This window comes from Callithrix jacchus, chromosome 14 (genome assembly GCF_049354715.1).
Source record: "Callithrix jacchus isolate 240 chromosome 14, calJac240_pri, whole genome shotgun sequence".
Classification (NCBI taxonomy): Eukaryota; Metazoa; Chordata; class Mammalia; order Primates; family Cebidae; genus Callithrix; species Callithrix jacchus.
In genome coordinates, this window is record NC_133515.1 from 80,012,817 (window position 1) to 80,039,682 (window position 26,866).

General features: G+C 33.6%; 1 long non-coding RNA gene across 1 annotated transcript in view; it reads right to left on the minus strand.

Moving 5' to 3' along the window:
• Nucleotides 1-10,042: 10,042 nt before the first annotated feature.
• Nucleotides 10,043-26,866, minus strand: part of LOC128929645 (uncharacterized) — a 110,956-nt gene continuing 94,132 nt past the window's right edge. The window contains exon 6 of the long non-coding RNA XR_008476414.2: nt 10,043-10,858. This is a non-coding gene — a long non-coding RNA (uncharacterized LOC128929645). The remainder of the gene's footprint in view (nt 10,859-26,866) is intronic.

A 26,866-nucleotide genomic window follows, 5' to 3' on the forward strand; every position in this document is an offset into this window, starting at 1 on the left:
CAGAGTTAAGAAATTCAATAAAAGCAATACCCAACAATTGACTGTCTAACAGGACCCCACTTTAAATTAAGAAAACACATATTGCATAACAATGAAGGCATAGAAGTTCTACAGTGCAATAACTTATCATAAGAAAGTAAAGTTGCTATATTTATATCCAACAAAGTAGACGTCAGAAAAGAAATACACCTGAGGATAAACAGGAATATTTCATAATGATAAAGACATGATTTTATCAAAAGATATAAAAACTCAGTTTTATATAAGATCATTAATTGAGCTTCAAAATTATTTAAGCAAAATGTGATAAAAGAGAAAAGTAAGTTAGAAAAATCCAAAATTAGAGTTGGAAATTCCATAATCTTCTCCAGGTAGTTAATTATAAAAAACTGGAGAAAGTCTTTAAGGATATAAAGGCCCTGATCAACACAATAAAGCAACGTGCCAGAATTAATATTTATTGGACAATTTTATTCCCAAATGCCAAACTACATCCTTTTCAAGTATGCAGGAGTATTCACCAAGATAGGCTAAATTCTAGGGCATAAAATAATATACTAAAAATAACCAACTCATATGACTTATTTTTTTTCAACTATAGCAGTAAATTTTAAATCAATATGAGAAAATATCTGAAGAAATGAGATATTTAAAAGTTAATCTACTTAACAAAATCTATGTGCCTAGAGGAAAAATTTTAAGGAGAAATGTAAAATATTTCAAAGTGAATGAGAATAAAATAAAAATATGAGAAATATTTAGATATGCCTATAAGAGTGCTTACAGGAAAACCTAGACCTACAAATTGTTATATTGAAAATAATAAAGATCTCAAAACAGTCATTTATGTTTATACTTTAAAAACATGAAGAAGAGAACAAATGAAGCCCACATTAATATAGAACATGAAATAGAAATCAGAAGTATATTAGAGAAAATTTTGTAAACCAAAATGTTTTTAAAGATCAAGGAAAATGAGAAACCTAGAGTTAAACTGATCAAGGAAAAATAAAGACATAAATGACCAATATCACAATGAAAAAAAAATCCCAAGATATCCTAAAGACACTAAAAGAAAATGTAATTCAACTTTACGCAAATTAACATAGATGAAGTCAAAAAATTCTTTAAAATACCCATATTACTAAAACTTAGTCAAGAACAAAAAAAGTAAGTAATTCTTAACTTATAAATAATTTATAAATAAAATCTTTCCAGAAAGCAAATGCCAAGACCAGTAGTCTGCACTGGTAAACTTTATCAAACACAGAAATAATTTCAATATCATAGACTCTATGTCAGAAAATAGAGGAAAAATGATCGTATGGAACAATTTGTAGCACATTTAATAAGCCTGGAATTACATAAATATCAATATAAGAGAAAAACATCAATGATAAACACAAACCCCCAAAATCAATTATATTTTATGAAGCTGAAACAATTATATGATTATATTTAAATCATTTTATATCATCTAATATGAAATCAAGATGTAAGACAAATGAAATAGGTAAAGAAATTGTACACAGGAGACAATAAAACACTAGTGAGAAAAATCAAAGAAACACTAAATAAATGAGAGGATATACCACAAAGTGATTTCAATATTCCACAAAATGATCTAATATTTTGATGTAAAAATAATTAAATGCGAAAAAGTGTGTGTGCGTGCACATGTGTGTGTGTCTGTGTAAATAGAGAAAGTAATACTAAAATACATGTGGCAGTGCAATAAGCTAATAAAGAAGGGCAATTTGAAGATTCAAAACCTTGTGGAACTTAGGCTACCATGTGTCAAAACTTACTATAAAACTATAGCAAGGAAAACAGTAGTATTGGTACAAGAATAGATGACTAAGCCAATGGAACCACAAAAGTTGTTCAGAAATAATCCTGGACATCTATGAATAGTTGATTTATTTAAAAAGATAATATTTTTCAATAAATGGCACTTAGTCAATTGGATACTCTTGTGATATAAATTACTGTTGACTCCTGCCTTATACAAAAGCAGATCTACAAAAGCAGATACCCAAATGGCCAGTAAATGTACAAAAATGTACTCAACTTCATGTTATATGGTAAGTATAAACTAAAATTATTTTAGATACACACATACATATATACCTTTCAAAATGATTAAATTTATGAGACATATATGTAATATTAACAGATACATGAAATAACTTGAGCTCTTCTAAGCTCTGTGTATTAATTTTCACATGGTTATAAAGATGCACCCTGAGACTGGGTAACTTATGAGGAAAATAGGTTTAATTGATTCACAGTTCCATATGGCTGGAAGGCCTCAGGAAACTTACAGTCATGATCATGGTGGAAGGCTAAGGGAAAGCAAAGTGTAACTTACATGGAAGCAGGAGAGAAGGGAAACTGCCAGTTTTAAACAATCGGATTTTGTAAGAACTCCTTCACTATCATGAGAACAGCATGGAAAAGACCTCCCTCAATATCCAGTCATCTTCCACCAGGTTTCTCCCTTGACAGATGCAGATTATAATCTGTGATGAGATTTGTGTGAGGACACAGAGACAAACCATATTATTCTGCCCTGGCCCCTTACAAATTGTATGTGCTTTTCACATTTCAAAACCAATCATGCCTTCCAAACAGTCCCCCAAAGTCTTAACTCATTTCAGCATTAACCCAAAAGTATAAGTCCAAAGTCTCATCTGAGACAAGGCAAGTCACTTCTGCTTACAAGCCTGTAAAACAATAAAACAAATTAGTTACTTTAAAGATAAAAAGGGGGTACAAACATTGAATGAATGTTCCCATCTTAAAACTCCAATATTCCCAGCACTTTGGGAGGCCAAGGTGGGTGGATCACGAGGTCAAGAGATCGAGACCATCCTGTCCAACATAGTGAAACCCCATCTCTACTAAAATATAAAAATTAGCTGGGCATGGTAGCACACATCTGTAGTCCTAGCTACTCGGGAGGCTGAGGCAGGAGAATTGCTTGGACCTGGGAGATGGAGGCTGCAGTAAGCCAAGATCACGTCACTGAAATCCAGCCTGGCACCTGGCGACAGAGCAAGACTGTCTCAAAAAAAAAAAAAAAAGCCTCCAAAATTTTCTTTTACTCCATGTCTCACATCCAGAGCTGATGCAAAGGGTGGGCTCCCAGGGCCTTGAGAAGCCACTCCCCTGTGACTCATCTCAGCCTGTGTGGCTGCTTCACTCACTGTGTTGAGTGCCTGTGCATTTTCCAAGTGCACAGTGCAAGCTGTCAGTGAATCTACTATTCTGGGGTCTAGAGAGAGGTAGCTCTCTTCTCAGATATCCACTAGGTAGTGCCCCAATGGGGACTCAGTGTGGGGCTCTGACCCCAAAATTTCCCCCTTCATTGCCCTGGTAGTGGGTCTCCATGAGGGCTCCACCACTGCAGGAGACTTCTGCCTGAATATCCAGGTGTTTCCATACATCCTCTGAAATCTAGGTGAAGGCTCCCAAACCTCAACTCTTGTCTTTTGTGCAGCCATAGGGTCAACATCATGTGAAAGCCATGAGGGCTTGGGGCTTGCACTCTCTAAAACAATGGCCTGAGCTGTACCTTGGCCTCCTGTAGCCAGGGCTGGAGCTGGAGAGGCTGGGACACAGGGCACCAAGGCCCAAAGCTTCATAGAGAGTAGGGCCCTGGGTCCTCTTCATAGATAGTAGGGCCCTGGGCCTATGAAACCATTTTTCCCTCCTAGGCCTCTGGGTCTGTGATGATAGGGACTGCCATGAAGTGCTCTGACATGCCCTGGAGACATTGTTCACATTGTCTTGGCTGGTAACATTTGGCTTCTCATTGCTTATGCAAATTTCTGCAGCCAGCTTGAATTTCTCCCCCAAAAATGGGTTTTTGTTTTTCTACTACATGGTCAGGATGCAGATTTTCCAAACGTTTATGCTCTGCTTTCCTATTTTTTTTTTTTTGAGACGAAGTTTCACTCTTGTTGCCCAGGCTGGAGTGCAATGGCATGATCTCGGCTCACCACAACCTCTGCATCCTGGGTTCAGGCAACTCTCCTGCCTCAGCCTCCTGAGTAGCTGGGATTACAGGCACACGCCACCACACCCAGCTAATTTTTTGTATTTTAGTAGAGACAGAGTTTCACCATGTTGACCAGGATGGTCTCGATCTCTTGACCTCGTGATCCACCTGCCTTGGCCTCCCAAACTGCTGGGATTACAGGCATGAGCCACCATGCCTGGCCTCTGCTTTCCTATTTAAACATAAGTTCAATTTCATTCCATCTCTTTGTGAATGCATATGACTGCATGCTTTCAGAAAAAGTCAGGTCGCATCTTGAATGCTTTGTTTCTTAGAAATTTTCCCACCAGATATGCTAAATCATCTCTCTCAAGTTCAAAGTTCCATATATCTCAAAGGCAACAGTAAAGTTCTGCCAGTCCCTTTGCTAAAGTATAGTAAGAGTGACCTTTGTTCCAGTTCCCAGTAAGTTCCTTATCTCTATCTAAGACCATCTCAGCTTGGACTTCATCTTCCATATAACTTTCAGCATTTTGATCAAAACCATTCAACAAGTCTCTAGGAAGTTCAGAACTTCCCTATATTTTCTTGTCTTCTTCTGAGCTCTCCAAACTCTTCCAGCCTCTGCCTGTTACCCATGTCCAAAGTCACATCCACATTTATCTTTATAGCAATACCTTATTCCCAGTACCAATTTTCTGTATTAATCCATTTTCATACTGTGATAAAGATATTACCTGAGAATGGGTAATTTATAAAAAGAAGAGGTTTAATTGACTCACAGTTCTACATAGCTGGAAAGACAGGAAACTGAGAATCATGGCAAAAGGTGAAGGTGAAGCAAGGCACATGTTACGTGGCAGCAAGAGAGAGAGAGAGCGAGGGAGAGTGCAGGGGAAACTGTCTCTTTTAAACTAACAGATATCATGATAACTCCCTCACTATCAGAACAGCATGGGGAAAACTGTTCCCATAATCCAATCACTTCCCACCAGGTCCCTCCCTTGACACATGTAGATTACAATTTGATATTTGGGTGGGGACACAGAGCCAAAGCATATCACACTGCTAGTAAAAGTATAAATTGGTACAAATTAGAAAACCATTGGAAAGTATTTACAATAGTTGGACTTCTGCATTATTTTAGTAGGTAAAATGGCCTTCCAAAGATGTTCATACTTTAAGCCCCTGAAGTTGTAGGCTATCTGGTAAAAATGAGTTTGCAGATGTGATTAAATTTATAGACTTTAATAGGGAGACTAATCTGTATTTTCTGAGTGGGTCCAATCTATTTAAATCGGTTATTGGAGATAATTTATCAGAGAGGAAAGAGAGAGAAAGAGAATCAGAGAGAAGCTACGTAAGGACTAGACCCACAAATTCTGGTTTTGCAGATGGTGAAAATGGTCCAGGATGAGGCAGCTGCTAAAACCTGAATATGGCCTTCAGTTTAAAGCCAGCAACAAAACAGGGACCATATTTCTGCAACCACATAGACTTGAATTCTGCGAAAAACCCAAATGAGAAGGGGTTATATTTTCTCCTACAATCTCCAGAAATGAACACAGTCATGTTGACACCTTGGTCTTAGCTTGGTTGAAACCATGTCAGATTAATGCCTTAGAGATCTGAAAGACAATAAAGTTGTATTGTCTGAGCTGACAAATTTATAACAATTGTTAAGCTAACAGCAGGATAGAAAACAAATACAATTGTCTATAATCTAGACTATCTGATTGTGGTTGTATTTCTCCCAGAAATCTATACATAACACAAATGTTTCTCAAAAGAAAAGTGACCAATGACATTGAGAGCTATTTATACAATGGCGGATACAGAGTAATGGAAATAATAGCATGGTCATATCTCACAGTGATAATATTGCATGAAGGAAAAAGAACACAAATAGTACAGAATGTGTGATTTTTCTCTATGACATTTTAAAGAAAGTAAACCAATTACAGAGATGAGGAGAGTAATAGCCTATGTGGAAAAATGTATTTGGCTGAGAAAGGGCCACAGACAGGAATTCTAGGGTGCTGGGAATTTTTTACTGACAAACAATAACATTCTTTTATGGTTAGTGGTTACAAAATCTATTTACTTTGTATGAATTTTGGAGCTGTGTATTTATTGTGTGTCTTTAAGTATAAATGCATGATTCAAAAATATGAAACATAGGCCAGGTATGGTGGCTCATGCCTGTAATACCAATGATTTGAGAGGCTGAGGCAGAAGGATGTCTTAAGGCCAGGAGTTTGAGAAGAGCCTGGGACACATACCAAGACCCCATCTCTACAAAAAATTTAAAAACTATACCCAGGCATTGTGTTGCATGTCTGTAACTCAAGTTACTCAGGAGACTGAGGCTGGAGGATCACTCAAGCCCAGAAGATAGAAGTTGTAGTGAGCTACAGCTGTACTACTGCACTTCAGCCTGGGAACCTGAGTGAGATTCTAATTCTGAAAGACTAGTAATAATTTGAAACGTTTCTAATTGTCTAACTGTCTCTATCTCTAATCTCTAATGACAAAATAAACATTTTTGTATGCTCACTCTTTTATTTTGTTTCATTATCTAATTGACTTAGACTTTATTTTACAAAGACATTTTTTACTCTTATGGATAGTTGGAGAGTCACCAGTCCAGTAATATGGACGAGCACACACAAGTGAACTAAATTTACTTTAAAATGCAGTAAAATATGAATATCCACAGGAAGTAACCAGTTGCTTGTATCACAAATTTTTTAGACTTAGCATAATTAGCATGCTTTTTCTCAAGGGCAGAATGGAGGCTACTCACTGATGACAAAACCTACAGCATTGCTGGGGACAGGTAATTTAGTCTCATTTTTATGAGGCATTTCAAAAGCTGTAGAAAATATATTTGCATATTACTTTGTAAAGTCTGACTTTTCTTTAGAACAATTTACTGTGTTTCTTGGTTAATATATACATTTTCAAGTCTAAAGACTTTTTGTGTGCACTCTTAAAAATGAAAGAGCTGTTTCCGTGTTGGCTTCATTAGCTGAATAAGATCACAAACAGTTAAATGATGTCTGTTATATAACTTATCAAATGATTCTTAAGAAAAACCCATTAAAGACAATGACAATAAAATTTACTTTTAAATTCATAATTCAAAGTAAAGCTTTGGGAGTTTATTTTCTCATATTTAAACATTTGTGATTGCTATAAATGCTATAGCAAATAAAGTTTAAAAATTTAACATTAATACTATTTTGCAGTGATAATGCAAACATAAATATGGTAAAACAGTGACATGACAAACCATTTTCTTAGTGTTACCAAATTAAAAACTAAGAATAGAAACCTACTATAGTTTTATTGCAGTGCATACTTATTGTTTAAGTGCATCTAAGCAAACTACAAAACCAATACATATAGATACTGTAGTTTTCAAAATTAGGAAATGTTTTTTTTAAACAATCACAATTCTAAGATACTTTTAAGGTATCTACAAGGAATTGCAAATTCTGTGCAAACAGACATTTAAAAAAGTAAAGTAGAAATACTTTGTAATGAAAATTCACATGCTTTTCTTTTTGTTACTGTTATCAATTTGATTTCAGAAATTACTTGACTCAAAAACTGTTTTATTAATCAATCTAAATTTCTATAATTTGTTGAATCTTTTTTATGAGTCCTTTAAATTTTGTTCAAAGTCATCAGTAAATTGTAAATCATTGTATTATTGAAGTTATTTAATGAACAAAAAGTTAAAACTTTATATTTAATAAACTGTAATATTCAAAAATAAAATTAAAATACAGTAAGATATCTAAATGTATTTTTACAAAAGCAAAAGAGTTCAAACAAAATAATGAAAGCAAAGAATAAGAGAGTTAAAAATCAAAGAAATGTGACTAGCAAGATTTCCTGTACTATTGGAGTAGATGGAAAAAACTGAGTTTACAAGAATGTCTGGAAGCTCACTATGAGCTGCTATTATAGTATAACACATGTGGGAGTGGAGTGGGATGGAGACTAGTTTAGAAATTTCTAGAAGGCTGTTGCCTGTGCATAGCTACTGCTTTTGTGAGTTTATAGCCAAGTGTTGGTGACTCTACATTGCCTAGGGGTGCCACCTTCACGTAAACAGCTCCAGCAGTAAGAAAAGTATTTGAACACAGAGGGAGAAAGCAATGAAAATATGAAATCTTCAGCATAACACCATGACAATGACATGGGAACCATTGTTTTGTCTATCTGGGAAAAAAATTCTCCTTGGAAAATAAAACCTCTAGTTCTCCAAGGCAGTCACAAGAATGGGAAGCAGAATTCACCAGTGGACCATTTAGATAAAAGAACATTTGTTTGGAGATATGATTTTCTATTGTGTCAACTCAAGTCCCAATTCTGTTTACCAGACATAGAATTTTTCCGTTAGTGTGAATTAAGGCTTTAGTAAGTTGTCTGATAGGGTTTGGCTCTGTGTCCCCACCCAGATCTCATCTCAAATTATAATCTCCATAATCCCCAGGGGTTAAGAAGGGACCTGGTGAGAGGTGACTGGATTATAAGGCGGTTTCCTCCATGCTGTTCTCATGATAGTGAGTTCTCACAAGATCTGATGGCTTTATAAGGGGCTATTCCCCCTTCTCTTGTCTCTTGTTTCTCTCTCTCTCTCTCTGTCTCTTGTTTCTCTCTCTCTCTCTCTGTCTCTTGTTTCTTTCTCTCTCTCTCTCTGTCTCTTGTTTCTCTCTCTCTCTCTCTCTCTCTCTCTCTCTCTCTCTCTCTCTCTCTCTCTGTCTCTCTTGCCTGCTATCAGGAAAGATGTGCCTCTTCCCCTTCCACCATGATTGCAAGTTTTCTTAGGCCTCCCTAGAGTTGTGGAACTGTGAGTCAATTAAACTTATTAAACCTCTTTTCTTTATAGAAAAAGATTTCTATATTACCACAGAGGTTTCTGGCTGGTAAAGTGACACCCTAAGGATTCTGTGACATTACTGCATGAGTAACTAATTAGTTGAAAACTTTGTGCTATGGGGAAGAATTCAGTTGTAAAAAATTAAATTTATAGTAACAATTTCATTTATACAAAATGCCTAGAAAAAGCAACTCTTTAGAAACAAATTAGATTAGTAGTTGCCTAGTGTTATGAGAGGTAAGTGTGGAAAGTGAGTCCTAATGGGTACATTGTCTTTTAGAGGGTAATGAAAATGTTCTGAAAATAAATCATGATGATGGTCATTACAATGGTTAATTTTAGGTATCAACTTTACTGAATTAAGGGATATATAAATGGCTGGTAAAACATTATTTCTAGGCATATATGAGAGGGTGTTTCTGAAAATGTTTGGCATTTGAATCCATGAACTGAGTAAAGAAGATCCACCCTTGATGTAAGTAGGCACCATCCAGTGGGATGATAGCTCACATACAATGAAAAAGCAGAAGAAAGGTGAATTCACTCTGTATTCTAGAACTGGGGCACCCTTCTTCTGCCTTTGAATGTCAGAACTCCAGGCATTTGGACACTGGGACTTGCACCACCACAACCCCTATGCCCCTCTCATCCCCTGGGTTCTCAGGCCTTAGATCACAGACTGAGAGTTACACCATGGACTTCCCTGGTTCTGAGGCCTTCAGACTTGGACTGAGCCATACTGCCAGCTGCTCTGGCTCCCCAGCTTGCAATGGTTGGCCAACTGTGGGACTTCTCAGTCTCCACAATTGTGTGATCCATTTTCCCTAATTCTCTCTCTCTCTCTCTCTCTCTCTCCTCTCTCTCTCTCTCTCTCTTTCTCTCTCTCCTCTCTCCCTCTCCCTTCCTTCTTCCTTTCCTCTCCTCCTTCCTCCCTTCCTCCCTTTCTCCCTTTCTCTTTCTCTGTCTCTTTCTCTCTTTCTTTATCTCTCTTTCTTTCTTTTTTTTTTTCTATCTGTTTTCTTTCCTAGTTGTTCTGTCTCTCTGCAGAACCTGACTTATACAGTGGTACATTCTCTGAATATATTAAAGTCCACCAAATTGTACACATTAAATTGGCAAATTTTATGGTATGTGAACTCTTTTTCAATAAATATATTTTTTAAATGTTATCAAATTTATCAAATAAGTTAATTATAAAGGAAAAGCCATAGAAGATATTGTTTCAGCTCATGGAACTATATAGCTTTCTGTTTGTGGTGGTGTTGATTCAACTCTAAATGCTTTAAAATTTATAAAACCATGTACCAATTTTTGAAAAGTAAATTTTACTACATGATAATATTCAAAATAACATGCAATTAGGTATTAAGGAATTCAGTAGAGTTCCACCTCCTCCCTCTCTCCACTTTAGTGGTTTCAGTTACCCACAGTCAAGTGGGGTCCAAACATTTAAAACGAAAAATTCCTGAAATAAAGAACCATGTTTTTTGTTTTTTTTTTTTTGAGACGGAGTCTTGCTCTTCTGCCAGTCTGGAGTGTAGTGGCATGATCTTGGCTCACTGCAACCTCCGTCTCCCAGATTCAAGTGATTCCTCTACCATGTTTTAAATTGAGTGCCATTTTGAGATGTGTGATAAAATCTAATGCCATCTCAGTTTGTCCTGCCCAGGACATAAATCATTAGTTTGTTCAGTGAATTCATGCTGTCTATGCTCCTCATCCAATAGTCACTTACTAGCTGTCTCGGTTATCAGATAGACCACAAGAAGAAGAGTAAGTAAATATAGTACAAGATATGTTGATAGAGGCCACATTCACATAACTTTTATTAAAGTATATTATTACACTTGATTTGTTTAAAATTATTAGCTATTGTTGTTAATCTCTTACCTTATAGTGCATGTAGATTTCAGTACTCCCTGTGGTTTTAAGTGTCTACTTCAGGGTCCTGGACAAATCTCCTGAGAATAAAGAAAGATTATTGTACTCCAAATCACACTCACAGCCTTTGGTGTTTGTTTTATTTTCACCCATTTATATATACTATGAATCTACTTAGTAATAAAGAAATTTCTGGTAGCACAACAGCAACATAAATACCAGAATGTATTTTCTAAGTTAAAATTTCAGTTTCCTACCAAATACCCTAGAGATAAATATACATTTTTTTTCTAGACTTCAAAAAATAATGCAAATTTTAGATTTTCATTGGTATCATTTTTAAGCAGTTTTTTTTTTCTCTTTCTCCATCTTATAATGCAAAAGCCATTAGCCAAAATCTTAATCATATTGGTAATGCCCACATTTGTAGATAAATCTAAAATCTCATAATCTATTTAAGATATGTAACCTTCAAGCTCCAGGAATTCATATCAATGTCACACTAATATTCATAGTGATTAATTTTTGTTGATTTTCTAGTCTATATCAAGAAATATTTTTAATTAACTCTAAAACTAGTCTTTCTTTTATATTTACACTGCAGTGAACACAGATTTTTCAAGGTATTTTTCAATAATAAAACATCAAATTTTGATAATTAAAGTTTTACGTAACAAGCTGAATATATTACAACTATATGTAAATTCCTACTCAATATCTATTTAGAATAATCAGTTTATATTTCTGTGAAATATTCTCATGTATTCATCTAACAGTTACTCATCTTAGATGAACATTATTAGATTCATATTAGATGAATGTTGTTCATCTAACAGTTGGATTACATTAAAAAGTGGTTGACTCTTAGTGTAGCAAACTTAAATTATAAACATAGTTGTAAATTCAACAATATAATCATTTGTGAGGCAATTATTTTATAAAACATGGTAACTTTGCACTATATTACATAAATAATTAAAATCCTCATTTGTAAAAATTGTTATGGTTTGTGATCACAACATTTTATGACATAGATGTTGTCATTACTTTTAATGGCTAAAATTATTCCACTTATAATTCTCACTTATTTTCATTGCAAAATATCTTTACTGTAGAAAATGTTTATATATAATCCATTTAAATGGCTGATCAAGTGGTATATTTTCAAACATTTTAATCTTGCCATTGTCACTGCAATCAACTCTAGAAAAGTTGTTACTTAGATACAGTGTTTTAATATTCTTATTTTGGTTATATGGAAGTAGTACTATTCTAAAACCTTAGTTCTTACTCTTTTAAATAAACTCCTCAAGTCCTAGCCAGTGTTTCTTTTTTCTTTTTCATGAAGTGTTTATTCTTTCAACATTTAGGACAATTTTTGTTCTGTTGAGTATCTTTTAAGTTGTGTAAGAGTTGATGATGAAAATTTCTCAACTAACTAGATCTCCATTATTATTGAATTTAATCTAATGGAAGACTTTTTTCTTATATAAACACATACTACAAATACAGGTTATGAAAGATATACTTTTCTCTTCCTAGCTGAAACAGCTTTATAAATATTGGGGTCTTGGTCTCTGTGCATTCAGTACTTCTCACTTTCATGTAGAAAGAGTAGAAAACTCTTTCAATACTCTAGTTATTTTAATATAGGTTACAATTTTCTGCACCAAATTTATGTAAATATTTTATTTGTGCTTAAGAATTTTGAATTCCAATGAAGGATTTACACTATTACATGACAGTTTCAATAGCATAAAACACAATCTGTAGAAGAATTATTGAGTTAGGTCATTAAAGATGACCACTAGAAAATCAAGGTGCTTCCATTTAAATTATTTATATTAATTCACAAAAAATCTGTATTCCATTTTCTTCTTTTGATATCTTACTTTGTGCATCCTTGAACCACAGATCAGAAATTTTTTTTCTGAAAAGGGACACTTAAATATTTTAAGCTTTGTAAGTAATGTCCCTGTCACATATTCTTTTCTGTTTTTAACAACACTTAAGGTGTAAAAAGCATTTTCCCTTGATGGCAATTGAAAAATAATTCATGTGGTTTGGTCCATGGGTAGCATTCTGCCAAACCCTGATCTAACCAGTGCAAGAATAGTCGTATTAATTTTTATTTATCCTGTATGCTTAGCATTCAGATATTTCTGATGTAACTGAAACAGACACATTAAGTATTATCTACTGTGAACAGTCAACTCATGGTTAAAGTCAAAAGTTGAGCCATCAATGTATAATATATATGAATATGTGTGTATAAAATATATATATGTATATACTAAACACATATATGTATTAAAATAATCTGCAGTAAGCAAAAACAGGGGTATGACAACATTTCTATATGACCTATTTATATAGTGAATTATGTGGACTATAAGAATCCATAGTTTAATTAATGGAAATGTTAATGCCAGCACGTTAACATCCTAGGTTGTGAATAAAAACACAATATATATTAGAATTATATACGTGTCAGAGTCATATCTGCAAGTATAATATATAGGAGTTAATATTTCCTCAAAGGGTCATTTTGAAGATTAGTGGAGATAATGTAGAGAAAAATCACTTAATACTAGGCCTTGGACACTGTAAACGTTTAAAAGTTATCAATTCTTATTTTCTTTCCATAAAAATAAAGTTGAAATGATTGTACAGACTTAATGTCTTATTGAATTGTTTTTGTAGGATGCTATATATACATTTTGAATACATTATACTTTATATGCAAATTTATATGAATCTGAAACCCTTGCAAAAACCCTTCAATTTGCTTCTGGCATTTTTAATTGTGGTTAAATAGCCAGTATACTGCTATTATAGGAATAGAAATACCAGATGTATTTCATCAGGGCACCAAATAAAGTATTTGCACAAGTTTAAATCTATCAATCAATATGAATAGCATTGAATGTACATATAAACGAATGTGAGTAGAATGAGAAGTCCGAGACAGTGTGTGTTGCTGACTTAACAGTTACTGTCTGAGAATGGAAGGATAAAATACAGGCACAACACACAAACTTAAGAAAAAGAGAGAAAGGAAAAAAGAGGAGGAGAAATGAGATAGAGGGAAAGGAAAGAAAAGGATGAGGAGAAGAAATGGGAGAGAGATTAGTAAAAATAAAAATAGTAGTGCATAATTATTAAATTTTACATGAATTAACTTTCAAATAATGACCCAATCAGAAGCTTCTCAAACCAGAAACATCTTAATGAAAGGGGTAGAACTTAATAGAGGACTTGGGGAAAATAGAAACATAAAAGAGACATTAGCTTATAAGAAGGCTGGTAATCATAAAAGGGCAAAGAAAAACTGATTCAAAGAAGAAAATGTGTTTTTTTCAAATTTTCTGGAAGTGTTTTAGAGGAAATGTTAATGCCAGTACATTAACACCCTGGGTTGTGAAAAAAACACAATATACATTAGAATTATATGCGTGTCACAGTCATATCTGCAAGTATAAAATGTAGGTGTTAATATTTCCTGGCAGGATCATTTTGAAGATTAGTTGAGATAATGTAGAAAAAAAGCACTTTTGCTTTGGGAGGCCGAGGCGGGTGGATCACGAGGTCAAGAGATAAAGACCATCCTGGTCAGCATGGTGAAACCCTGTCTCTACTAAAAACACAAAAAAATTAGCTGGACATGGTGGCGCGTGCCTGTAATCCCAGCTACTCAGGAGGCTGAGGCAGGAGAATTGCCTGAACCCAGGAGGCGGAGGTTGCGGTGAGCCGAGATCACGCCATTGCACTCCAGCCTGGGTAACCAGAGCAAAACTCCGTCTCAAAAGAAAAAAAAAAAAAAAAAAAAAAAAAAAAAAAAAAAAGAAGCACTTTTGAAAGCCTACCAGACTTTTAAAAACAGAATTTAGTTGGAAAATAATTAATAATAGCATCTGTTGTGGTTCTAGAACATAAAGGGTTTGAAGCACTAGCACAGTACCTAGGAAACAATTAGAAAAAAGAAATCACTTTTTTAAATGTTTAGCTTGACGCAAATACCTTAGCATAACAATAGGAATAAAAGAAAGCATTTTTGTCTGGGTGTGGTGGCTCGTGCCTGTAATCCCAGAATTTTGGGAGGTCCAGGCAGGAGAATCACCTGAAATCAGGAGTTCAAGACCAGCCTGACCATCATGGAGAAACCCAACATCTACTAAATATAAAAAATTAGCCGGGAGTGGTGGCACATGCCTGTAATCCCAGCTACTCAGAAGGCTGAGGTAAGAGAATCATTTGAACCTGGGAGATGGAGGTCCCAGTGAGCTGAGATCACGCCATTGCACTCCAAACTGGGCAACAAGAGTGAAACTCCATCTCAAAACAACAAACAAACAAAAACCATTTCTGACTAATTTCTAACTTTAATTGAAACTGAAATGTACTCAGTGTTTTGTAAATCAGAATATTTGCTTTGCTTTGAGTCAAATATTATTACACATTTATGTAGTTCCCTTTCATTCATGTTAGAAATGGTTTATAATTTTTTATTCAATGCTTTCAATATCCAGTGATATACTTAACATTTTATGTAATAAATTATGTTGATTTTTTTTCTGAGTTTGGACCTTCTTGAATTCTCCTAATAAATCCTTGGAGTCACGGTTTATTTGATAACATAGTATTAGATTTTCATTACTGATATTTTATTCATACGTTTTGTATCTATAATTCCAATGTGCTATTTTAAAAAGGCTTATTCAGATATTGGTGTAAAAATCATACTGGAGTATCAATCAGGATAGGCTAATTTGGGAATGTAATAAACAACATTTAAAATACCAGAGGTTTAAAACATCAAAGGTATATCTAGGACACTGCTTTGTGTCACATACTGTAGGGCTCAGACAGAACATTGCTCTTCATTACAGCAGTTGTTGACGTTTCAAAAATATTGTGTGAAGATCATGCCTGAATATTACTGTCTACCCTCTGTTTACCAAGTATTGGCTTATTTGGTTTTCTTTGGCTGAAATACTCTTAGATCCTCCTTAAGTAAACCAATCTCAAAATGTCTAAGAAATAAATCAAGCTTAAATGTAGGATATCTGGTGATATGAAGTAGTTTTACATTAGGGGGTGAAACTGGTCTGTAGAAAATAAAATTGTATGTTTATTGTACTGCACATATTCATTGTATAATAATAAAACAGAAACTATAATCAGAACAAATATTCCCATTTAGAAATGGGGAAACCACAGATATGTGGAGTTCCCACTCAGTAAAATCCCACTTAGTAGATATTTTGATGGAAGCTCACTGCAGTTGTAGGTAATACTTCATTATTAGACCTGCATTATGCTCCCTGGAAACAGTTCCAATTTCTGATATTTTTGTTGTTGGTCCTTGCCTTAATGCTCAGGGAGATTCCTCCTTTTCTCTTATCCCTCTTGGCCACCCTGAACATTGAAGTGAACATTGGAAAACATGCTTGAAGTCTGTAAAGATTTCTCAGTTTTCTTCTTGCCCATAAAATTTTAGGAGCCCAAGGTTCATTTTAGATTTTGAACAGTCACATACTTTTATAAATCAGTTTCTTGGTGTCTTTGGCAGTTTAATTCTTAATATTTTTAAGTCTGTCTTAGGAAATGTATGCCAAACTCATATAAAAGATTATCTCCTGGGTTTTTAATAAAATTTTATAGTTTTAGCACTACATTTATTAGGCCTTTGACATATTTTAAATCAATTTTTGTTTATGGTTCAATGTATGGGATAAAAGTCCATTGTATACATATGGTTTTTAAGTTGTTCTAACATCATTTGCTGAAGAGATTTTTGAAAGACTTTGGCAATTTAGTAGAAAATCAATCGATGATAATTTGATTGGTCTGTCTATGGACACTGTTTCCTATTACAGATATCTATATGTTATACAAACACCATCATTCTTGATTAATGTAGTCAAAATTGGGTCTTCCATGTCCTGCAACTTTCTTCTTTGAAAAAATATTAAATTAGTTGCAGCAATATTACATTCTTTGAACTTTTCAATCCACCTATCAATTTTGAATCTCAGTCTCTCCCCTCAAAATTATGGAGATTTATTTAGTTCATCACGTGGAAAAATAACACATTAACAATATTAAGTCTCCCATCAATAAAACCAGTATATATTTCTATTTATTTTAGTCATCTTTACTTTCTCTCATTTTTTTTTGCCATTTTGCCATTTTTTGTCATTTCTTTACCATTTTCTCTCATTTTTTTGCCATTTTGTCATTTTTGCCTTTTTTTTTTGCCATTTTGTCATTTTTGCCTTTTTTTTGCCATTTTGCCATTTTATGTGTTTTTATTGTTGTTGTTTCCATCTCTACTATTCCTGGCTTATAAATAAAAATAGAACTAATATGTTTGTGACAATCTAATGCCCTGAGATATTTATAAAATATCATATTTTACAGTAAGTTTATTAATATTACATAGAATTTTCTACATAGATTACTTAGTCACACTTCCTACTTTTAAATCTGTATGCTTTTATTTACTTTTAATCCTTTTTCATAGACAAGGACCATCAGACTTACATTAAGTACAACTGAGAATGGACATACTGAATTCATCAATAAGAACCGTGCTAGTTATACTTTTTTTTTATTTTTTTAAATCAGGTTGAGGACATTCCCTATACAATATTGTGAATCTGATAGGCCTTGCCATGGTTTTCCCTATGTTTATTCTGCTTGGAGCTTTCTGAGTTTCTTGAATGAGTGGATACATAGTCGTCAGCAATGCAAAATGATTTAGGCAATTATTTAACTAAATTTGTTTGCTTTCACCCACATCTAGGGCAATCAGAACATAGGTGGTAGACCTGATACTACTGCACACATCACGAATCTCAGTCATTTATTTTTCTATCTCTGTGACTTATTCTAAATTGTCTCTATAGCTATGTCTTTAAATTCTTTTTCTTCCTTTTAGGCAACATCAATTCAACCATTAATTCTATCCCATATATTTATCATTTTTGATAATATAGTTTTTATTTTATAGTGTGATTTATGTCAGTTTAGAACTTTAACTTTCATCATGCTCACATATTTCTCTAACTTCTTATAATGTAGATCTTATTGAATAAGAGTCCTTTCATGTCCTTGATTGCTGGTTGTTGTTGTTGTTCTAACCCCCGTAATTCTGGATATCTTTATAATCGTTTTTCTCCCAGTTATGTTTCAAATATTCCACCTTCCATGCATGTCTGGAGATTTTTTATTGGATGTAGGATCTTATAATTTTTTGTAATTGGTTTCTGGATTTTGTTGTATTCCTTTAAATAGTTTTTTTTTTTTTATTTAGTTTCTGGCATGCAGTTTTGTTATTTTCAAGTAAGTATGATCATTTCAAGTCTTCCTTCTAATGTTTGTAATGGCAAAATCAGAGCAAAGTTTTTTGGAACCTTAATTTATCCCCACTACTAAGGTGATAAATTTCTGATGACTTTACCTAATATGTCTTATACTATGAAGACTTAGCCCTCTAGTTTATGAGAGCACAAACACTTCCCTTTTTTGTGTGCCAGCTCAGGAAATATATCAACCTACTCTCTTATATTGGTTCTTTTCCTGGCCTTATTTTCCTCTTTGTCATATGCATACTAATACTCAGCCAAAGACTCAGAAGGGTTTCTCAGAAAAGAGACTTGATAAAATGCCTGATTAGGATTTTATAAGACAGGGAGTGCCAAATAGCTTGTACGGAGGTAGCAGCATGAGCACAAAGAGGCTTGATATGAGTTTGAGGCATGATTAGGATTTTCATAAGACAGAGAGTGCCAAATAGCATCCCTTATGGAGGTAGCAATATGAGCACAGCCTTATTTTGGAAGAATGCAGGGTGTGTGTGTGTGTGTGTGTAAATACTGAGTTTGGTGAAAAAAAGATTTCATAGCAGATGGGTAATAAGTCAATTAGTTTTGACAATGTCAGACGTGTAATGTCTTGAATTTTACCTTAACAATTATAAATTTTATCCAGTTGACACTGAAAGTTAAGACTTAATGAAGGCATGAGCCATTTTTACATCATTATTTTTAAATTCCAGTTAGTAACAATGGTTAGAAAGTAGTTGAGATTATAGTACAGATAAGGAGTTTCCTGCAGTTTTGTCAAATTTAAGGAAAATTGCATTATAATGCAATATATAAATTTTATTCTAGCAAACCTAGGAATTCGTGTGAGAAACAATTGCAAAGCTAAGAAAGAAGACTATTGCTCTATTTTAGAGGCCTTTTTTCCCAACATACATTAAGAAAAGAATCTACTTTATGTTAATTTGTTTAGGTGGAACTCCAGAAAATGAAGTTAAAGTACTATCTGCAAATATAGCTTTAATATTGATAGCTTGTTTTGTGTCCTACAACAAAATAAAATTTAGCCTCTAAAGATTCTATGTTCAATAGTTTTGCTTGGCAGTATATATTTTTCACCGGCAAAGAGAAAGTATTTTTATTCTTGAATAAATTGTTACTATCCCACACCCAGATCAGATACAACTTATTGATATCAGGTCCATTTCTATATCATAAACTTTATTGTTCTAGGAAAATGGCTTGTGACTTTATGGCAACCATCAAATCAGTATCTGTAAGTGCTGATGGCTACATTTTTCCCTTGGTCTCTTTGAAAAAGGACATCAGCTGTACTCTATAAACTTAATCATATGAAAATAAAATCTGTGCTTATAAAAAGGACCACACAGCAATTGACTAGATTGCAATCCATTTAATTAACTCTCTCATGATTCTATTTACCATTAATTTAATCAATATCAGCATTTTTCTGATAACAAATGTCATTGCCTATTTTATAAAAAAGCAATATGTATATGCTTTAGAAACAGACTGGAAAGGTCATGACCAGCTGGAAAACTGTAATAATAAAGCAATACTATAAAAGTAATAGCAGTGATATAATTGATTGTAACCAGGGTATATTCAGTACTATAATTTTGGTGGGTGAACTGAACTTGCAGTTTCCGATAATTGATGCATTATTATGCTCAATGCCCTACAGAGACATTGCCTAAGAATGCAAAGATTTAAGTGTAATGAATTAATGTCACCAATCTCAGTAAAATAAACATATTTATAAATTCCTTTTTAAGAATTTGATTACTATTCTGCTGTTCAACTGGAATTAGTCTGATATTTCTCCCACTTAAAAATTTCAGGAATGATTATTGACTTCAAAAAATTCTTAGATTAAAGCAAGATTCACCACTCATTTTTGTCTTTAAATATATAATATAGATTTTGTTACTGCATTAATAGACTCCCTATACCATTCCGTGGAAAGGAATACATTTTAAAAATTCAGTCAGGTGGCAACAAATGGTCTGTATATACAGCATGTGCCTTTCTGCCAGAATTATAAGTAGTTATGCTAATTCATTGGCTTGGAAACTGTAACAATTCAAAGGTATACCTAATTTCTTTTTCAAAATAATGCCATAAAACTCAACTGTTAGTATGTCTTCCTTGTTAAAATGACTGTTCAAATCTTTTGCCTATTTTTGAATCAGTTTGCCAATGTTCTTGTTTTGAATTGTGGAAGTTCTTTATATACTCTGCATATATGTCATGTATCAGCTATCAACTAACAAATATTATACCATTCTTCTTGGAGACTTTGCTTATTCCTTTTCATCCTTTTTTCTCTATTCTTGTCTTGTCGTTTTATTTCATTAAGTTGGTCTTTGACATCTGATATTCTTTCTTCTGCTTGATCCATTCTGCTATTTAAACTTGTGCATATTTCACTATGGGACTATGTGAAAAGACCCAATCTACGTTTGATTGGTGTACCTGAATGTGATGGACAGAATCCAAGCTGGAAAATACTTTTCAGGATATTATCCAGGAAAATTTTCCCAATCTAGCAAAGCAGGACACTATTCAACCCCAGGTAATACAGAGAACACCACAAAGATATTCCTCAAGAAGAGCAACCCCAAGGCATATAATCGTTAGATTCACCAGGATCGAAACGAAGGAGAATATATTAAGGGCAGCCAGAGAGAAAGGCCAGGCTACCCATAAAGGGAAGCCTATTAGACTTACAGCAGATCTCTCAGTGGAAACCCTACAAGCCAGAAGAGAGTGGGGGCCAATATTCAACATACTTAAAGAACAGAACTTTCAGCCTAGAATCTCATATCCTGCCAAACTAAGCTTCACAATTGAAGGAAAAATAAAATCTTTTATGAACAAGCAAGTACTCAGAGATTTTATTACCACCAGGCCTGCTTTACAAGAACTTCTGAAAGAAGCATTATACATAGAAAGGAACAACCAATATGAGCCATTCTAAAAATATACCGAAAAGTAAAGAGCATCAACATAATAAAGAATTTACATCAACGGATGGATAAAATAGCCAGTTAACATCAAATGGCAGTAACCCTAAATTTAAATCAACTAAATCCCTCAACCAAAAGATACAGCCAAACCTAATGGTGTATCCAAAGATACACAAAGACTCAAAACAAAGGGTTGGAGAAAAATTTACCAACCAAATGCAGAGCAAAAATAAATAAATAAACAACAAGCAGGATTTGCAATTCTCACATTTGATAAAATAGATTTCAAAGCAACAAAGATACAGTGGTAAAAGGATCAATGCAACAATAAGAGATCTTAATACCCAGATACATAAGACCCATAACGAGATTTAGACTCAACGAGACAGAAAATTAATAAGGATATCCAGGACTTCAACTCAGATCCGGAACAAGTAAACTCAATAAATATTTATAGAGTTCTCTATTTTAAATACACAAAATATTGATTGGCCATTATTAATACCCATTTTTAGAATGAAGCAATATTCCTGTTCTCTCTCCCTCTTTTTCCTCTTTCTTCTTCTCCTTCTCTCCTTTTTTTACTTATCAACATCCTAGTTCCTCACCTCTACTCAATTCATTCCTCTGAATACCTAAAAAACAAAACTAAACAAAACAAAAATACAAAAAAATAAAAAGAATAATTTGTTGAGCATAGCATGTGATGGCTAGGGCCTGGGTAGTACTGCCATGGTCAGTCTTTACCAGGCCTTGTACATAAGTGACCATCCATGTACAGACTGGTTATCTTCTTTAAATAGCTTTGTTAAGGTGGAATTTACATAGCATAATATTCATGGATTATCTGTGTATAGTTTTTGATTTTTAATAAATTTATAGTGTTAATAAATTTATAGGAAACCATCATCACCATCCAGTTTTAGAACATTTCCACGATTCCAAAAAGTTTTCTCATGCTCATAAAAAAGAAGAGAGAAAAATATTATACCATTCTGTAGCTTGTATTTTCAGTTTATTGATGGTGACTCAAAGTAAAAACAATTTTAATGTTAATAAAAGTCAATTTGTTTAATTTTCTTTTGTAGTTCATATTTTTGTTGTCACACCTAAGAACATTTCACCTAATTCAAAGCCATAAAGATTTTCTTATATATTTTCCAACAGAAATGTTATAGTTTTAGATATTACATTCATGTTTCTGATCTATCTTAATTGTGTACTATGTGAGTTAAGAATCTAAATCTAAGAGTGTGTGTGTGTGTGTGTGTGTGTGCATGCATATCCCATTCTTCTTGCACCAGTTTTTGAAAATAATATTCTTTTTCTATTGTTTTGTCTTGGCATCTTCATTAATAATCAGTTAACCAAAAACTTAATAGTTTATACTCTGATTTTTGGATTTATAATGTCTTTTTAGCCGGGTGTGGTGGCTCACGCCTATAATCCCAGCACTTTGGGAGGCCGAGGTGGGTGGATCATGAGGTCAACAGATTGAGACCATCCTGGTCAACAAGGTGAAACTCCGTCTTTACTAAAAGTACAAAAATTAGCTGGACATGGTGGTGCACGCCTGTAGTCCCAGCTACTCGGGAGGCTGAGGCAGGAGAATTGCTTGAACCCAGAAGGCGGAGGTTGTGGTGAGCTGAGATCATGCCCTTGCACTTCAGTCTGGGTAACAACAGCGAAATTCTGTCTCACAAAAAAAAAAAGTCTTTTTATTAGATTTAGTAACTTTAATGGCCTTTTTGTTAGATTGAGATTATTTATTTGATTTAGTAGACTTCGTTATTTATTATATTAAGTAGGCTTTTTTTGTTGGAATTTTATACATAAAGATAATGTTACCTGAACAAAGGTAACATTACCTTCTCCTTTCAATTCTGGATGTCTTTAATTCTACATATTGTTCTATTTCACTGGCCAAAACCTCAAGGATAATGTTGAACAGAATTTGTTTGTCTTGTTTTAAAGGGAAAGCATGTAGTCTTTTACCAGCAACATTAGCTTTGGTGTTTTATGGGTGTTCTACATCAAGTTGAAGAAATTACTTTTCATACTTATTTGATGACATTTGCTATAAAAATTGATTTTTGACTTTGCCATATAGTTTTATTGCATCTATTGAGGTGATCACATGGTTTTGCCTTTTGTTATAGTAAAGCAGTGCAATATATTGTTTGATTTTAGGATGTTAAACAAACTATATTCCTGAAATATATTTTACTGGCCATTGCGTATATTTACTTTTTGTATATCTGTGAATTTGTGTTGCTATTTATTTAATATTTGTATGTTATACATCAGTGTTATTAAGGATGGTTGTACTATAACGTTTTCTTATAATGTTTTTGATGTTAGAGTAACATTGGCTTTATAGAATGAGTTGTGAAGTGTCCACTATTAATCATTTTTTTAAAAAGTTTATGAATATTTTCTCTATAAATATTGTATGTGTGTTTAAAAGCCTCTTTCAACTACAATTGACTTCAGATTTATGTTATAAATGTTCCCTACATGACAGAAGAGAGCATGTTAAAATTATAAATCATAACAATATTGCTGAGGTTAAAACAAAATTAAGCATGTTAAAACCTATGATATCATTTTCTAACCATGACTGTAGCCACAATTTCCAGGGATTCCAGCAGATTTGAAGATTGCTATCCAAATTAAGGCTTCCATAATGTTGTTAGTCAAGGTAGAGTAATATAATATAGATGACTAAAAAAATGTATGATAGGGTTTAGGATATAGGAGTAAAATGATTCAAAGGTAAGACCTAAAGGAGTGATGGAAGGTTGAATCAAATGGTATCTGGAAACTGGATAAACTAAGACTACAAAATAAATAAGCAGATTACGCTAATTTAATATGTTTGTGTTATCTTTCAGCATGACTTTGTAAGTTTCCTACAGACTGTGCAACCGTATTCCAATATGGTAAACCTGTAGCATTTAAACATCAGCTAACAAGAAAATAGGAATGAAAAAAGGAATGAGCAATAAAAAAATAAATCCTGAGCAATTACAAACAAGGACTGGCCATATTGTGAGCAGCAGTCATCAAAGGGTGTGTGTGTGTGTGTGTGTGTGTATGTGTGTGTATATAAAATGAGAAGCCATCTGACCTGAAATTATCTTTTTAATAATATTTTTAATTATGGATTTTGTTTGTTATGGATATATTTAGATTTTATATTTCTTTTTGAGCCAGTTTTAGTACTTTCTTTTTAGAAATTTCATTCTGTTTTCCAATGTGCTCACATAAAAATGTTTATCATATTCCTCCTCAAAGGTTAAAAAGCGTATGGAAAGGTCTAAATATCATAAGTCATTAGGAAAATACAAATTTAATCCACAATGAGATATCTCTATATATCTATTAGAATAGCTGTAATTAAAAGCTGAGAAAATAACAAATATTGGTTATTTTCAACAAATATGGAGCAACTAAAAACCTCATCTATTCCTCATACATGAGAGTATAAAATGAGACAGCCACTTTGGAAAACAGTTTTACAGTTTTTTATAAAGTTATGGGCAAACTTAACTACACCATAGAAATCACACTTTTAGTAATCTATGGAAAATAAATTAAACTATATATACACACAGTTTCTATGTAAATGTTAAAATCAGCCTCATTTATCATAGTCAATACTGGCAATAAGCCAAACACCATCAACTGGTGGAACAGATAAATACAAATAAAATTATACATTCTACATACTATTCTATAATACAAAATTAAAAAAAACTACTGATATGTACTTTAATATGAATTCATCTCAAAAATAATTTGCTATGTGAAAGAAGCCAGTTGCAAAAGCCTACAAAACGTGTAATTTTCTTTATAAGAAATGCCTGAAAAAAATACATTTATTATGACAGATAGAAAATCAGTGGTTGCCTCTGGCTAGTGAGAGGTGGGGATGGAAATTTACAGCAACCAATTTTAATGGAATTTTAAAGAATAATGAAAATGTTTTAATGCTTGATTGCTTGACAAATGGACTACTATATAAATTTACTAAAAGCCATTTATTTAAAAACTTTAGTTTTGTGAATTTTATGGTATCTAAAATCTACCTCAGTAAAATTTGAAAGAAATTGAACTGTTAGTTTAAATTCTTATGCTAGAATTATTTTATCTCATTATGTTCAGAAATAAACAAGAAAGAAGAACATTTGTCTCCTAACTTCTACCATGAAGCCCTTGCTTACTGGCATCTGACAGATGCTTTGATGGCATACAACCTGTATTGCAAACCATTTACATGTTCCCTCCCCTATATCTTGTGATTGGTCCTGGTAGTAGGAATATTAACTCTACCATGCAGTCCTTGGAGGCTGGGTTGTCTTTTTCCCTTCAAAGTCATTGATGTTTGGCCCCTTGAAAGAACAGAATCCTGTTCATCAAAGATACTGTCATTTAAATCTTTCAGAGTAGCACTATTTGCTTCTATACTCTCTAGCCTACGAGATGCATAGTACTGATTTGGTTTTTAGCATGAATGATGTGTTCTAGAAAATTAAGCTTTTTAAGATGATATTGATTAGCATTCACATCAACCTATTTAAAGAACAGTGCAAAAGGCAAATGAAACATCAATGCAAAGCAATTCAACGTCCAATATGAAAAGATTTCAGCCACACTTCACATTCAGATATTTAGTAAACACCTTTTTACTTGTCAAAAGGCATAAAATAATGAGATGAGGTCTTTTTAAATCTGCAAATTAATTAAAAAGTAAAGAATCTTATTTATCAAGGTCATCTTTCTCACCATCTTAATGGTCCTATTTGATTATATATACTTGTTAAAATAGGCTTGCCATTCATCAGTTTCAAGTTGCCACCTGGGAACATGGTGCTAGGATGGTTTTAATGAGATAATTTAGCCAGAAGACACCTTGAGGAGGCCTAGCATCTCACTGACCAGGCGGAGAAATATTGACATGGATGAGGCTAAGCGAAATCAGAGTGACAAAGCACCACCATTAGTAAATGTTGTCTATTGCACAGTCAGGCCTTGTTTGTGTGCAGATCTGCTTGTAATAGGCCATTCTTTTTTTCCATTTTTATTCTCTTTTTAGCCGACATTTACAGGCTACAAGTCAACCATACTGCAAGACTGTTGAACAGTGTGAAAAAACATATAAAAATCTGTAAAAGATAACTTTTAGCACAGTCTGCATATTTCTCTTATATTCTTCCTTAACCACCTTTCAGTTCCCATGTGATTCAACCTTTCATCACACCTTTGGTTCTTATGTCTGAATTATTTTATTCCCAGATTCTAAGCACTATCATAAAATTTTTGGTCACCTATATTATCTTACTTAATCTTGGCTAACAAAATCATAGGACCCTTGAATTGGATAGCAAAGTGGAAATCTGCTGAAATCTCTGAAGATTATGGCTGCCGTTAGGCTAAGGACAAATGTCATATGTTTTAACATACTGATTTTTTGTTTGTTTGTTTGTTGTTTGTAGAAAGTGATTTACTTAAAGAGAGAGAGAGAAACAGGAGAAGGAGAGAGAAAGAAACAGCTAACTCTCACACTGAGTGAGAGAATCCAGAAAGATGGAGTCCAGGACAGGAAAGCAGCTTCCACGAGGGTGTTAGGGAATGGAGAGAGATGGAATTTAGGGGAAGACAGGCTTCCATGAGAGTGTGTGGAAGGGGAAACATACTGAATTTTATTTGAACCTCAGCAACCTTGTGAGGTAGCTAGGACTTGTAATCTTAAAATATTTTACTCTAT